Raw genomic sequence first — 16,936 nt, 5'->3', positions numbered from 1 at the left:
AAATATAGACACAAAAGTCCTCAAGAAAATATTAGCAAACTTAACTAGAAAATTATAAAAAGGATTATATATCATAACCAAGTAATATTTATTATAAAAATGCAAGATCAGATTAACATCTGAACATCAATAATGTAACACACCCTATCAATAGTTTAAAGGACAAAACAACATAACCAATTTGATAGACCCAAAAAAATCATTTAACAAATATTTACTAAGAACACGGCTAACATCATAAGTGACAGTGAATAACAGGATGCTTTATGACATAAGATCAGAAACAGAAGAAGGATATACATGTTAGCCATTGCTATTTAACATTGTTCTGGGGATTCTAGCCAGGGAAATTAGGGAAAAAATAGTCAAAGTCAAAATCATCTATATTGAAAAGGAAAAATTAAAACATTTATTTGCATTTATATAATGATCTTAAGGAATCTACAAAATAATTATTAGAAATAGTAAACAAGTTCAGAAAGGTAGCACCATCAAAATTAATATACAAAAATTAATTATATTTCTATATGATTGCAATAAACAATATGTAAGTTAAGAAAACAAATCATTTACAATAGCATCTGAAAGAACAAAATGCTTAAGAATAAATTTTGAAAAATGAAATGCAACACTATAAAAATTATTGAGAGATTCTAATTAATGGAAATAAATACCATGTTCATAGTTGGAAACAATATTGTTAACTTGGCCTACAAATTTTATCTGCAGGTTTAACATGTTCCCCATCAGAATCCCAGATACCTTCTTTGCAAAAATTGACATACTGATCCTAAAATTCACAGAGAAATTTACTGGATCCAGAAATGCTAAAAATAATTTTGAGAAATAAAAACAAAGCTGGAAGACTCATACTTCCTGATCGAAAGACTTACTACAAAACTACAGTAATAAAGACAGTGTGGTACTGACGCAGATGACACATGTGGGATAGGATCAACAATTCAGGATAAACACTTATATTTACACTGAAATGATTTTTCGTGTTTATTGAGGTATACATGATGAAAAATTTGGAAGATATTTAAAGTATACAGTGCAATGATTTGATATGCATATACATTGTGAAAGTACTTTCAACAAATGGTGCTGGGACATATGAAAATCCACATGCAAAATAATTTAAATAAATCCCTACCTCACATCTTATAGAAATATTAACCTCCCAAATAAATAAAAATCTTAAACAGAACAGCTAAAACTATAACACTATTAGAAGAAAAATAGGGTTAAATCTTTGTCACCTTGGATTTGGTACAGGATTCTTAAATATGACACCACATACATGAGCAACAAAAGAAAAAATAATTTCCACTTCATCACCAAAATTAGAACTTTTGTGTTTCAAAAGATGTCATCAAAAAAGTGAAAGGACAACCCATTGGGTGGAAAAAAATACTTGCAAATCAAATATCTGATTAGAACTTGTTTCTAGATACGTAAAAATACCTACAATTTATTAATAAAAAAGACTAATAATTGTATGCAAATTGATAAAGATCTGAATAGATATTTTTACAAAGAAGACATAAAATAGCAAATAAGCACAATAAAAGCATGCTCAGCTTCATTAGTAATCAAGAAAATGCAAATTAAAAACCCAGTGAGGCATCACTTCACACACATTAGGACACATGTTGATGAGATATGGAGAAACTGAAACTCATACATTGTTGGTAGAAATTAAAATTATACTGCTACTTTGGAATACAGTAGTATTTCTTCAGAAATTTAAACATAAAATTATCATTTGATGCAGCAATTCTATTATTGGGTATTCGAGATAACTGAAAACACATGTTCATACAAATGCTTGTACATATATATTCATGGCAATAGTATTTATAACAACTAAAAGGTGAAAAATATCCCAAACTCTATTAATTGATGAAGTATTACATAAAATGTTTATCCATACACTTTAATATAACTTTGTCATAAAAGTGAATAAAGTGCTGATGCATGCTTTAACATAGAAGAACTTTGAAAATATGTTGAGATATAAGTCAGACACATAAGGCAACATACTGTATTATATGTATATATCACATATTATATGATTACATTTATATTAAATGTCCAGAGTAGGCCAAATAATGAAAATAGATGATAAATTAGCAGTTGCTAAGATTTTACTAATGGGGAGACTCTGGCGTGATGGCTTAAGAGTAAGTTTTTTTTTTTTTAAGTGATACAAATATTATAAAATTGATTGTGGTGATGATTGTACAATTCTGCAAATACATCAAAAAATATCAGATTGTAAATGTATGTCAGAAATGTAAAACTACAATAAAAGACATTCTTTTATAAAATTTATTTTTCTGATCATAATTATTTTTCTGAATATACTGGTTCGATGCTGTCATAACCTTAACTGTATTAAGCAGTATTTTTATAACATTAGTTGTCTTGTTTGCAAGTGTTTTTTCAATTCTCTTTGTGTTTGCTGTGCATTGTTTCCATATTTAATTTCTGTAGGCCTTCCGTAACATTGGAGAATACTGCTAATTTTACAAACTCTAGATCTGTCTAATTCACAAAATCACGATCACTGTTTAGTTGTTCTCACTCACTCCCATTCTTTCCCCAAGCCCTGTGGAAGAATACAATGATAGTTATTCTTACTTATTCTTTTGTTCAAAAGATTTATGGTGTCTACAGCCATGCCACCCTGAACATGCCCGATCTCCTCTGATCTTGAAAGCTAAGCAGGTTGGGCCTGGTTAGTACTTGTATGGCAGACCACCTAGGAATACCAGGGGCTATAGGTGTAAAAAAAAAAAAAAAAAAAGAAAGAAAGTTTATAGCATTTTGTTACCCAATTACCTCCCCTCCCCTTATCTTTAATAAAGTGAGAATAACGACTGACATCTGGCTTTCATTCACATTTTTAATAAATAAGAATAGAACATTTTTATTCTGGAAATTGATATTTTCATCTTTTTGCATTGATATTTGAGACAGTTTAGAGGAAAAGACAGTTGTCTATATGAAAAAGGCTTGAAACTGACAAATAAATATCCAAATTCAAATAATTTGTTTATTAGTACAGAAAGTGTTTTAAAATCAATGAATAACCTGTTGTGTGAATCCATTCAGTTATTTTATTTTCACTATACTTATTTACATTTATTTCTGCTCCATTTACTAAGCTATGTGAGATTTGATTAAGATTGGAAAAGATCGTAATATAATAGTTTATAATTTTGAGGAAAAACAAGGCAAATTTCTGAAGTTAAGAAGTACGTGATATTAAAATATCTGTTGATTCTAGTAAGGCTTGATTAGCTATGACAAAAATCAGGGAGTATGATACCTCCAATTCTTTTCTTCCTAAGATTGCTTTGCATATTTGTCATCTTTGTTTATTCCTTGTAATTTTTAGGATATTTTGTTCTGGTTCTGAGGTAAATATAGGTATTTTGAAAGAAATCACATTTAATCTGTGGGTTACTTTGGGTAGCATGAGTTTTTAACAATTTAATTCTTCTAGTTCATGAGCACAGTGTATCCATTTATTTGTGTCATCTACAATTTCGTTCTTCAGTGTCTTATAGTCTTTTGAGTACAGGTGTTTCATCTTTGGTTAAGTTTATTTCTAGGTATTTTATTTTTCTGATACATTGTAAATGGGTTGTTTTCTTAATTTCTCCTTCTAATTGTTTGTGACTAATATATAGGAACATAACAGTTCTATGCATTTAGTTTATATCCTGCTACTTAACTAAATGAACATATTAATTATATTACTATTTGGTAGATTTCTTAGGGTTTTCTTCTCTTTTTTATTAAATCTATTGGGATGACATTGGTTAATAAGATTATAAAATATTCAATAAACAATTCTATAATACATCATCCATATATTGCAGTGTGTTTGCCACCCAAAGCCAAGTCTTCTTCTGTCACCACATGTTTGACCGTATGTAGTATCATGTAAACTGTAAATAGTGACAGTTTTACTTTCTTCTTTCTAATTTGGATGGCTTTTATTTCTTTTTCTTGTTTGATTACTGTGGCTAGGACTTTCAATACTATTTGGAATAATAGTGGTGAAAGTGGATATTCTTGTCTTGCTTCTGACCTTTAAGAAAAAACTTTCAGCTTTTCACCATTGATTATAATATATACATCCTATGTTTGCTGCAGCACGATTTATAATACCTAAGATACAGATGAAACCTAGGTGTCCATTAATAGGTAAATGGATAAAATGATGTGGTATATTTATACAATGAAACATTACTCAACAATAAAAAAAAATTAAATCTTGTCATTTGCGACAACATGGATGAACCTAGAGGGTGTTATGCATGTAAAATAAGTCAAACAGAAGGACAAATACAGTATGGTTTCACTTATATGCAGAATCTGAAAAAACAAAACAAATGAACAAACAAAATAAAAATAGAGTTTTAGAAACAGAGATTAAACTGCTGGTTCCCAGAGGGAAGGGAGGTGGGGAGGAGTGGATGAAAAAGTTAAAAAAGAATATAATTAACAATATTGTGATAAGTTTGCATGGTAACAAATGATTACTAGATTTAGTGTGGTAATCACATTGTAAGATATTGAAATGTTGAATTAGTATATGTCTGCAACCAATTTAATATTTTATACTAACTATACTTAAAAAATAAATACATAAAATCTTAGTGAGTCTTTCAGAAAATTATTGTAATAGAATTTAATTTCCTGAGCAATAATCTATTGCAACAGTGAAATTATGCTAAAGAAAATAGAACAATAAAGTCACATTCATGTAGATAGCAAGCTGTGTGAATATAGATAATTCTGGTTCTTATTGTTTTAACAAAGTCTTCATAGGAAGGGAACATTTGAACTTGCTTTTGCATCTTTGAGCCAGATTGTTATTGAGAATTAAAAAGAACAGAAGAGATTATATTTATTTTTTGTGAAAGAGAAAGAAAACGATTGAGCTAGAAGTTTTCAGAGAGAAATGACTGAGCTGAAAGTGTTCAGAGAAATGTTAGATTGAGGTATTAATTAAGGACCTAGTATAAAATAAAATCAATGAAAGAATATTAATAAAAATGATGCCATGGACTGTTTAATAAGAAATGGGAATTTATTACTAAACCAAACAAAGGCAAAATACAAAACATAAGCTGTAATATGCCTGAAAGTACAGAACAAAATAATTAAACCAAGTAGTAACATGTAAAAATCAATTTTAAGACAAAAACATGTATAAGTACTTAAGTTATCGTGATTAATTTGGCTTTATCTAGCTTATATTTTTATAAAATTAGTAAAATAAAATATATTATCTATAATCAATCAAAAATCATGATTAAAAGTGCAGAATCCAAGGTCTAGAATCAGATCCTTGTGAAGTGATAATTCTATATCAAGCCTAATTCTGCCATTTCTTATTTATAGCAAATTATATAACTGCAGTTTTTCCTTTTTGCTTGTATGTGTATGTTTTGTAAACATGAGAAAAATACAGAAAAAATCTTTTAGTCATTGTTGCTTTAGATAAGATTACATATATAAGCATTTTATATGTATATATTTATCACCACATGAAACTCAATAAATTTCAATGAAATTTAGCTCCGTTGTTTCTATTACTATTTCATTATTATTTTTGCTTGTATTTTGCAACAAACATCAGTGACAAAAAATAAAAATAAAAAATTGGATTCCCTGTAAAGAATTAAGGCATAATTTGACTACTGTTGTACCAGATATAACTAAATGTCCTTACCTACAAAATCTCATGTTTTCTATTACTTAAAATATGTTCATCTTTGTTGATTTATGTTTCCTTGGTAGTCATTTGATTTTGAAATTGTAAGAGGATTCAGGCCATATGGTTTGTCAATCGTGGGCAATTTCCTTATCTAGTTGGAAATTATTCAGTGCTTGGAGTAGGAGATGCATAGACCAGTATGCCAACACAAAGAATATATATAATAAGCAACCGGGAAAACTTTCCAAAGAAGGAAATGCACATTTCGGAAACTGAAATACACATATACTTTGCATTTTTGTTTTCCTTGCTCTAGGATCTTGATAATGATCTCTTCTTGGTGCATTTGAAAATGACATTTTAAAACCTATGAGGATTATGGCAGTATTTAAATGTGGCCTTTGATGTATCTTAATGATTCAGCAAGAGACCTCTTTGGTGCCATGGTTTGGGGCTTCTTTTAGCTAACTGAAGTTTGGGAGTCATTTTATTAATCGGCAACTCTGTGGTGGAGATGGGTCCTTCAAGTGGTAGGGAGTTGTTTAGAAAGACAGGGTATGGAAAAAGATATGTTGATCTTAAGTCACAAGAGATATCCTTAGATTTAAAGGTAGTTGAGTTTGGGTCAAATTTCTAAGTGACCCTAAGTCAAGAGCTTAAAGGTCAAATGGCAGGACCTTTCAAGATTGAGTGCAGAATGTGGGTATTGTGTCCTGTTGGGGAATTGTCTTTTCCTCTTTGAGAGACACCAAAAGGGGAGCATGAGTATCGTGGCATGCTGTAGAATTATTTTTCTTTGCTTCTATATAATGAACATTTCTGAAAGCACACTAAGATACAGAGAAGGTAAATGAGTAATAAAATAAGCTGTTTAGGTACGCACTAATAATAGAGTTTTACATAATTATGTGGAAGATTGGAATTTGATTAATCTATTTACAGACACTACTGCAGTATAAAGAGAATATAAACAAAACAAATCAGTGATAAAAAGTGAAAAATAACCCAAAACTGAAGACCTCTTTCTCTTCAAATGTATCTCAAAATTCAAATCATATCAAATAAATAAATATAAATAAAACCAGCCTATTTCTATAGATTTTTATAGCAAGCCCTAAAATTTTAAGAGGAAAATAAGGGCCAAGAACAGTCAAGATCACATCCAAAATGAGCAAGATAGCTTATTATGAAGTTCAGTATAACTAGATATTAGTTCTAGTAGTTAGAAAAAAATGTGTAATATTTGAATTAGTAATGGAAATGTTGAATAGGCTAGAAACAGATCCATGTTGACAAACGTATCTTTATATATAATGGGAAAGAAGTGTATTCAATAAACATATCTCTTATGTTAGAAAGAATTTCTTACAATAGATGAAAATGCCAGTAATCAACTAGACATAAATATGTTAACTCTAAAATGAACAATTTTGTTCGAAAACACCATAACCGATGAATAAGCCAGAGAGACAACATAGCCAGAGATATAACTAATAGAGGATTATATTACAAAATATATCAAGAACACCTAAATTCAACAAGGAAAAAAAAAAACTTTGCAACAGAAATAAAAATGTAGGCAAAATATATTATAGATAATAAAGGCACAAAAGGGGAAAAGTGAATGGTCAAAAAATACAAATGCGCACACACACACACTCGCACACACACACACACACACATACACACGCACAGCCTCACTTCACCTGTAACTAGAGAAAGGCAATTAAACAGCAAGACAACAAGAAGTTATTATCTAAGTCAGGTACATGAGGTTTATAAAATTCTCAAGGCATGTCAACACAATGTAAAAAGGATTGCCCTTGAAACTGCTGCTGAAATGTAAATGGTTATAATAAATTTGGAGAGCAAGCGGGTAGTGTCTAGCAAAGTTAAAAGAACACATAATACCCAACTAAACAATTGAATACTATAAAAAAAAGTTCAATTAAATAACACATGCCAAAATTGTACATCAATAATTCTAGAGAAATATTATATCAACAGAATAACAAACTTTATTTTGTTAAAATTTAAAACATGCAAATTCTCCTGTATTCCAACTAGATATTATCACATAAAGTAAGATTTACAAAAAAATCCATAGGCATAAGACCAGGTGCAAGATGGTGATTATTTTTAGTGAGCAAGAGAGGGATATGCAAAACTCTTCAAATTAATATCTAATATGTAAATATATATTTAATATATAGTATATATGGCAAAATAATAGTAATAGATTAAGATATGTGGTAGGTACACATATGTGTTATATATATAGTCTTTTTTGCATTTTTGAAAATCTTATAATAAAAAAGCAACGTAAATTGGATTACATGTCATTATCACACACATCCTGCTCTGATACTATTGAATTCTTAAAGATCAAAATTTCATATAATTTTCACATTCTAAACTTCTAGTGCTTTTCACACCAAGACTTCTAATTATATTCTATTTTTTCTCTCTAAATGAAAAATAAAAAGTGTTAGCTTTCTTCGATCACACTTTTGCAGTTGAAAAGAAATAAAATAAATCTTATCAGTGACTGGTGAATGTGTCAAAAGATATATTTTTGCATAGTAATTTTATAATAAATCATAAATAATGTGTCTTTATGGAGTGGTTATATTTTAACCTGAAATTCTACTTCCAATAACTTACTCTAAGGAAATATTAAGTGATAAAAAGGCTTATGTTGAATGGTGTTCATTTGGTATTATTTCTTATCTTAAATTTTTTTAAATAAATTGTTTAGTAGTGTAATATGGGTTATTTTAATATGTGTAATTTGTGTAATATGTATAATATTTTAATATGTGTAAATGTGTAATATTTTGTGAAACAGTATAAGGTATTGCAACCATTACGACATTATTTTTACCAAATATTTAATTATTTCATGAAGAAAGTAAATATAAAATAATAAGAGGGTACAAATCATAGTGCATTTTATTCATACTAAGAAATATATGACTGTAAATGCATAAAAGTTTACCTGTAATCAAAAATTTTTAGAACAATTTTATCTTATTTTAAATATATCAAGAATATTTTAAATACTTATGTAATCTTGTTATTTACATATCTATGTAAAATATCTTGCTACCCAATGTTAAATATATTGATTTCATAATTGTTATTAGATGGTAATTATTTGAGAAAAGGTATATTTTTCTTCAAAATATTCTTAGGAATATTTGATAGGCAGCAGAGAGTCTCCAATTTATTTTCAATGATGCAAAAGATATATATATATATACGATACAAGAGGGACAGAGTAATAATACAAACAGTGCAAGACTGGTACAATTGGTGAATCTGGATGAGAATGTACAGGAGTTATTTGGACTAGTCTTCAAAAAAGTGTGTAAATTTGAAATAATATCCAAGCAAAAAGCTACCAAAGAAAATAACAACTCAGTAAAATAATTGAAAAATAAATTAGATTCAGTGTATAGCTTTCCACTTATTTTCCAAATAGCCTCAATGTAGTTGGCAATTCGATTGAGAGAGGCAGTCATGAGGACTAAAACATGTAAGGAGAGTGATTTGAGAACTACTTCTTAGAAATGCATGTAAGTATTAAAATATTACTATCACATAAAATGGGAAGTAAAATTGATATATGATAGAAGATAGATAGATAGATAGATAGATAGATAGATAGATAGATAGATAGATAGATATAGATATGTTTACCAGAGATTGGACAGTGGGAGAGGCCACTAGTGCTTTCTAAGTATTTTCATGATCCCCAATATGCAGCCATTACATTAGAGAAATCAAATGATTCATGTCACCTGCCAGTAGAACACAGCAAAAATAAGATGCCCTTTTGTATGAGACTGTTAAGAAAGTGCTGTTTTGCTTTCCATAAACTCAGCCTCTGCAGATGGAAGCAATGTATTCTGATGATATGATGGAAGTGCAGGATAAAAGCACCTTGGATCCTTAATTTACCACTTAGAAGAGCTAAATTAAATTAGACATGAGCAATAAATAAACATTTGTTATAATTTTTAAAAATCTATATCTATATCTTTATATGTAAATGTTGCTATAGCCGTGAATTTTCAATCGCTTTAGATGTTCTGTAAAATGTATGTTATCATATGACAGGTACTGAAAAAGTAATTTGTTTTAATATTACATTTATATTTTTTAAATTACTGCCAATAGTATAATTTATGGTTCCTTTTAGGAACCATACCAAGAAAGTGTTAATAAGAGGTGTTTATGTACAATCTGAATTGTTCCCTAATATTCTTAATATTTGTTGATTTGCTATATCAATTCTATAATATAATCTAAATTAGAGCAGAAACTCTTTTCCTTTATTACTTGTATTTGCTAAGTTTATAGCAATATCTGAGAATTAATTTAATAGAAAAACATAAATGAATGAATAAATAATTAATATAATATAATGCAAATCTGAAAATAAATGAGAAGCATTGGATGAGTAGTAGGAACACTGCTGGCAAGTACTATTTTTCCAAAACAAAAAAGTATGCTTCGAATTATGACAATAAATAATACATTTATAAGGTAATTACATAGATGGGTAATATATGTATTCTTCTAGTGAAAATTTTATTCTCGATTCTATATAAAAATTAAATGTTAACTTTTCTTGTCTCTTCATGAATTCTCATTAACATATCCATAATGCTGATTTAAACCCATGTGATTTAAGAGTTGTCATGGGTACACAAATTCATTACTAATTTGAAAACCTGGATGTTTACTGTGGGAAGGCAAATGCATCACTACATATGTTTCAAAAGTTGTTTAATTTTATGAAAATAAGTACTAGTATTCTTTCTCATTTTTCTTCTAAGCTTAAACAATTAGTTGACATTTGAAGAAATAGTCTAAATGCTATTCTCTTTTTAGATGCATCAATAGAGTTAGAGAGTGAAAAAATGTTTACTACGGGAAAATACAAATCACAATTTTAACATGTTTATTGGTTTTTATAATTCTTTAAGCAAATTAATTTCATTTGGAAGTTACACAGAAAACCCATTTTAATATTTGGCCTTTTGGATATGAATAAAATGAGTCAGTAAAAACAAGATTTTATGTATAATCTTATGTAATTATTTTGCACTAAGCTAATTTCAGACTCCAGAGCCTTTGTCATAGCGACTTTTTAGCTCTTACATTTCAATCCTTGTCTCGGCATTTGTGGGCTTGGAAAAACCAAGAAAGTCACTTATCTATTCAGTTTAAATGTTTTCCTCTGTAAGATACTAATTATAATACTAATTGTGCAGTATGAATTAAATAAAATGTTTTGTGGGAACATTGTTTTGTCATCAGTAAAATGCTTTCCAAATATGAGGGATAATGTCATGTCGATGATACACACACAGGAGAGATCTTTAGTAGATACAGTGATTGGTCACATGGCAATAGAGAACCATGTGTGGATAGAATGACTATACAGAAGGAATGTTGCTGTGCTCAGTAGAAGGACAAATGCCATCTAACATACTTTCTCTTTAGGCATGTCTATATGATAAGCAATTTAGATTATTAGGAAGAAAAAACTGCTTCATCTTTTATGACTACAGTTATTTTATTTTGTCTTCACACCAAGTGTTTTTTTTTTTTTTCTAATAAGCCCAAGGGATCATGTATAAACTCAAATGCCTATTTTGAAATAAAATGTATAATTTTAAATATTACGGTCACCAAAAGCTGAAATTAAATTGACCAGGTCTCTCACTATTGGCAATCAGACATAGAAAACTACATTATATTTGGCAAGAGTGGAGCCAAAATAAGAAGGATCAGAATTAATAATTAATGGCAGAGAATAAAAGCAGCCCTGTCATCTATCTCTACCTTAGAGCTGACTTCCTGTGGGAACATGAATATCCTCAGATTATTGGCTAAGGTTGTCTTCCTCTGTTTGCTTATGTGACTTTCTTTCATGGGAGTCAATCATTACCAAACTGCATGGAACTGATATCTACTCTCTTTGGAATGCTAGTATAAAAAGGCCTGTACTGATGTGAAAATGTTTACTGAATCATATAGTGCTTTTCATCTTAAACTCTAAAGTTAAGAAAGAGTTGAGATAAAATTTGCATAGACATCTACAAGCCTCCTAAAAGAAAAAGTGTTAGTTTTCTTGATCTTCAACTTTTGATGCTCAATTTTTCATAATCAGTGTGTTTGCAATGATAATACAAGTTTAAAGTTAGTATCTAGATGGTTATTGGGAAGCTTGGTTCTGTGACTAATGTGCAATAGAGATAGCAGTTATCTCCTTATCTAACATTTAGAACTTCAAACAGTCTCAATGGTTAGAAAGTTGATGCATTTCACATATGTCTAGATATGAGTGGTGTAAGCAGAAACTAAAAATATACCTCTTTTTAATCACCAAGCTTAACCTTGCTTAGAAGTTGCACCTTCCTAGAGGGATACCTATGCCTAATTTGAACCAGAGTGCCAAATAGGATAATAAGGGCTCTGACCTTGAACATGCTTTAAGATTAAAGTGAATGTGGAAGAATATAAATTTAGGGGCTCTAAGGTTTGCAAACCTGTGGAGACACTATAATTGTATGTAACAAAAGAACAGACAAGACTTCCTCTTCCTGCCCACCCAACTCTGATCCAATAGCACATGCACTGAGAGAAGCGGTCAGATTAGCAGAGGCTTCATCAGGCATTTGACATGTGTCATACTTCATTTCTAAGAGGCAGCCATCAGGCTGATATGAAATTCTACAGTTGCTTTTTATTTTAATTTTATTTTTTAATTTTTTTAAAATTTTTAAATTATAGTTGATACACATTATTAAAATAGCTTCAGGTGTACAACAGAGTGATTATACATTTATATAACTTATAAAATGATCACCCAATAAATTTAATACCCAACTAACTTTATACTTATTACAATATTACCTACTATATTCCTTATGCTATACTTTACATTTCCATGACTATTTCATAGCTACCAATTTTTATGTAAGCCCTTCTCCCTTTTCACTCATTCCCACAACCTTCCTCCCACCTGGCAATCATCAAAGTATTATTCTGTATCTACGAGTTTGTTTCTGTTTTGTTTGTTCATTTATTTTGATCTTTAGATTCCACATATAAGTGAAATCATATGGCATCTTTCTTTCTCTATCTGACTAACTCGACTCAGTGCAATACCCTCTAGGTCCATCCATGTTCTTGTAAATGGCAAGAATTAATTCTGTTTTATGGCTAAATGATATTTCATTGTGTTTAGGTACCATCTCTTATTTATTCATTTATCTACTGATAGACACCTCAGTTGCCTCCATATCATGTCTTTCGTAAGGAATGTCACAATGAATATATGAATGCGCATGTCACTTCAAAGTAGTGTTTTGTGTTTCTATGAATAAATACCCAAATGTGGAATTACTGGGTCCTTCTTTGTCTCTTGTTATAGTCTTTTTTTTTTTAAAGCTCTTTTATCTGGTATAAGTATTGCTCCCTAGCTTCGTTTGTTTGGATTTTTATGAAATATCTTTTTCATCGCTTTACTCTTAGTCTGTGTGTATCTTTCAATCTGAAGTGAGTCTCTCATAGGCAGCATATGTAAGGGTCTTGTTTCCTTATCCATTCAGCCCCCCTATCTTTTGACTGGAATATTTAATTCATTTACATCTAAAGTAATTGTTGATAGATATGTAGTTATTGCTATTTTATTTTTCATATTTTTATCTTTTTTCTTCTTCTTAAAAAAGTCCCTCTGACATTTCATTAATTACTGGTTTGGCATTAATGAACTCCTTTGGCTTTTTCTCGTCTTTTGATTCAAAGAATAGCTTTGCTGGGTAGAGTAATCTTGGTTGTAGGTCCTTGCTTTTCATCACTTTGAATATTTATGCCAATCCCTTCTGACCTGCAAAATTTCTCTTGAGAAATCAGTTGACAGTGTTATTGGAGTTCCTTTGTGGGTAACTAATTTTCTCTTGTTACTTTTAAGATTCTCATTTTGTCTTTAACTTTTGGTATTTTAATTATGATGTGTCTTGGTGTGCGTTTCTTTGTGTTCATCTTATTCGGAACTCTCTGCACTTCTTGGGCTTATGTGTCTATTTCCTTCTCTAGGTTAGGGAAGTTTTCTATCATTTCTTCAAATAATTTTTTTAATTCCTTGCTCTCTCTCTTCACCTTCTGGTACCCTTATGATGTGAATGGTTTTACACTTAATGTTTTCCCAGAGGCCCCTTAAACTATCTGGATTCCTTTTTTTTCTTTTTGTTGTTCTTTTTGGGTGTTTTCTGCTACCTTAATGTTCAAATTGCTGATTCAGATCTCAGCTTCATCTAATCTACTGTTGATTCCCTCTAATATATTATTTATTTTAGTTATATCTTCATTTCTGACTGGTCCTTTTTTATATTATCTATCTCCATTTTAATGTTTCCTGTCTCTTTGTTGAAGTTCTCACCAAGATCATTTAATATCTTAATAACCAGTGTTTTCAATTCTACATCCCATAAATCGCTTGTCTCCATTTTGCTTAGTTTCTTTTCTGGAACTTTGTTGTGTTCTTTTATTTGGGACATATTTCTTTGTCTCTCCATTTTAGCTGTCTCACTGTGTTTGTTACTATGTATTAGGTAGGGCTTCTATGTCTCCCAGGCATAGTAGAGTAGCTTTATGTAATAGGTGTCCCAGTGGGACTCCCTGGTCATCTGAGCCAGGTGGTCTAGGTGCATCACTTATGTGAGTTGTGTGTGCTCTTCCATTGTAGTTGAACCCTTGTTGCTGTTTGTATGTTAATGAGAGAGGTAGACTCTCGTGCTGATTGGTTTTGAGAACTGGCTGTGACTACAGTGGAGGAGCTGCTGTGCTGGGGCTGGCCCTACAGAGCAAGATTTACTTTAGCAGGGCCCTGGTGCCTGCCCCAGTCTACCCTTTATGAGAGTCATTTGTGGAAGTTGATGTTTGGTGCTCTGAAGTAGTCTGAAGCTTGCCACCTGGCGTGTCAGTTCTGGGGCCTCTTAGAAAGAGCTCTGTTGCAAGCCAATATCAGTAGCTGCCTGTGCTCTACCCAGGATCACTTGATATGAGCTTCAAAGTGATCTGGGAGTGATTGCCAATTACGCTGTACTTAGAAGTGCCTGGGAGAGGCTAAGCTGTAAACTGAAGCTGACTGCGACGAGTGTTAGTTAACCTTGGGGCTGCTTAGCAAGAGATAAGGGGCATGCTGAGAACAGATGCTGCTCATTTGGGATTTGTGAACTTTTTAGAGATTTTAGGAAATTCTGCAGCATGAGCCACAATAGCCCGTTTGTATGGAAAAAGCACTGGAAGGAGCTTGGGTGGGTTTACAATTTAGGTGAGGCGGGGTCTCATAGGCTCACCAGGGTGGGCGAACAGTGTTAGGTTTGATGGAGACTCAGGTATGGAAGTCACCTGTGTCTACATGCCAGGTGGGGGAGGACTTAACAATGAAACAATGGCTTCTGCCAGCACTTCCGTGTGGGAGAAAGCTGCCCATATAACCCTTGCCCTGAAACCAGGCAATTCAGTTCCTCTCTGTTTATCCCTGGTGACTTTCAAGCTGCTGCCCCAACATTGGAACTCAGAGTGAGTGAGTCCATCAGCAAGTAAATCTGTGTGTGGGCCATTTAGAGGAACACCTGACATTCCAGCCACTTTCCGTATCACTCAGCTATAGTCTCCACTGGTTTTTATAGCCAGAAGTTCTGGTGATTTTTCTTCCTAGGACTAGAAACCTGGGCTGGGAAGTCTGGTGTGGGACTAGGATTCCTTGCTCCACAGTGGGGACCTCTGCTACTGAGATATCCCTCCCAATTTTTAACTACTGCATGTGGGTGTGGGACCAGCTCGTTACACATCTCAGCCCCCTCTATCAGTCTCAACATGGCTTCTGTATGTCCTTAGTTATAGGGCTTCTGTTCAGCTAGAATTCAGGTGTTTCTCAATGATGGTTGTTCTGTAGTTTGTTTAGTTATAATTTTGATGTACTTGTGAGAGAAAGTAAACACAGTGTCTCCACTGCCACCTCAATTAGAAGCATCTATATTTCTTTACTTAAGGAGGCTCAGAGTTTCTTCTGTACCTCGATATTGTTAGATGAAGTATCTTCTCACTTCTTATCTGACTGCCTGCCCTTGCTGGGTAATTAGATAAACATCTTCAGAAGTAGTCATATATTCATGGCAATTGTAGTATTTTCTGATCTCAAGTTTACAAAACTGAATTTCAACTCCTGGAGAAGTAGTAACCAGGATTGTGTTTTATGATTAATCACCACAGGTAATAGCTTTATGCTGAGGAGAGTGAGTCTAGATGGAATTCAAATCCATTAATGCAGTAGTGATTTCAGAATATAATATATAATAAATTAACTATTTTAAACAAGTTACCTTGTTTTTATTGTAGACTGATGAAATATATCACATGTTATGCTAAGACAGGAAATCAAGTTATTTAGGAGTGTTACAGACCAAATAACTGTTCTTATATATCTTTTAAGAGATGATTTTTAATATTTAATTCTGAGAGAAAATATTTCCTATGTGTTTGGGGAAAATTTCATGATACAATTCAATATTCTTAAGCGCATTTTTCAGAGCCAACTGTCTAATCTTAGAAAGACTTCTACCACTAAGATTTTGCCATTTACATTGCACCGCCTAGTTAAGTATCAAAAGAACATTTTCTACTACTTGAATTTTCCCTCTGTATAATTACACTTGGAAACAGCTCAGGAGGGCAATAAATTTAAAGACTTTCTCTAATTGCAATTAGTGACCCAAGATGGTGCCTTATTTTAGACTGACTCCATGCTGGTCTCTTCCCTTAAAGAATTAGAGAAAGGCTACTATTTGAATCCTACCAAATAATTTATTTCCATTTTTGTTATTGTGATAAAATACACATAGCATAAATTTATCACTTTAATTATTTTTAAGTTAAAGTGTATGGTTCAGTGCTATTAAATACATGCATAATGTTGTGTTGCTATCACCACCGTATGTCTCCGGAACACTTTTCTTCTTTTAAAACTGAAATAAATCCCCATTCTTCCGTTCCAGCTAGCACCTAGATATCTGTCTCTATGTCTCTATGATTTTGACTACTTTAAGTACTTCATATATAAATGGAACCACAGAGTTTTTGTCTTTTTTTGAATAGCATATTTCACTTAAATAC

At 31.4% G+C, this 16,936-nt stretch overlaps 1 pseudogene; it reads left to right on the top strand.

Moving 5' to 3' along the window:
- The first annotated feature begins 2,674 nt into the window (after nt 1–2,674).
- On the top strand, nt 2,675–2,792 carry LOC118605745 (annotated as a pseudogene).
- The last annotated feature ends 14,144 nt before the right edge of the window (nt 2,793–16,936 follow it).

Source organism: Rousettus aegyptiacus, unplaced genomic scaffold, assembly GCF_014176215.1.
Source record: "Rousettus aegyptiacus isolate mRouAeg1 unplaced genomic scaffold, mRouAeg1.p scaffold_m13_p_7, whole genome shotgun sequence".
In the NCBI taxonomy this organism is placed as follows: Eukaryota; Metazoa; Chordata; class Mammalia; order Chiroptera; family Pteropodidae; genus Rousettus; species Rousettus aegyptiacus.
This window is presented reverse-complemented; position numbering and strand designations above follow the sequence as displayed.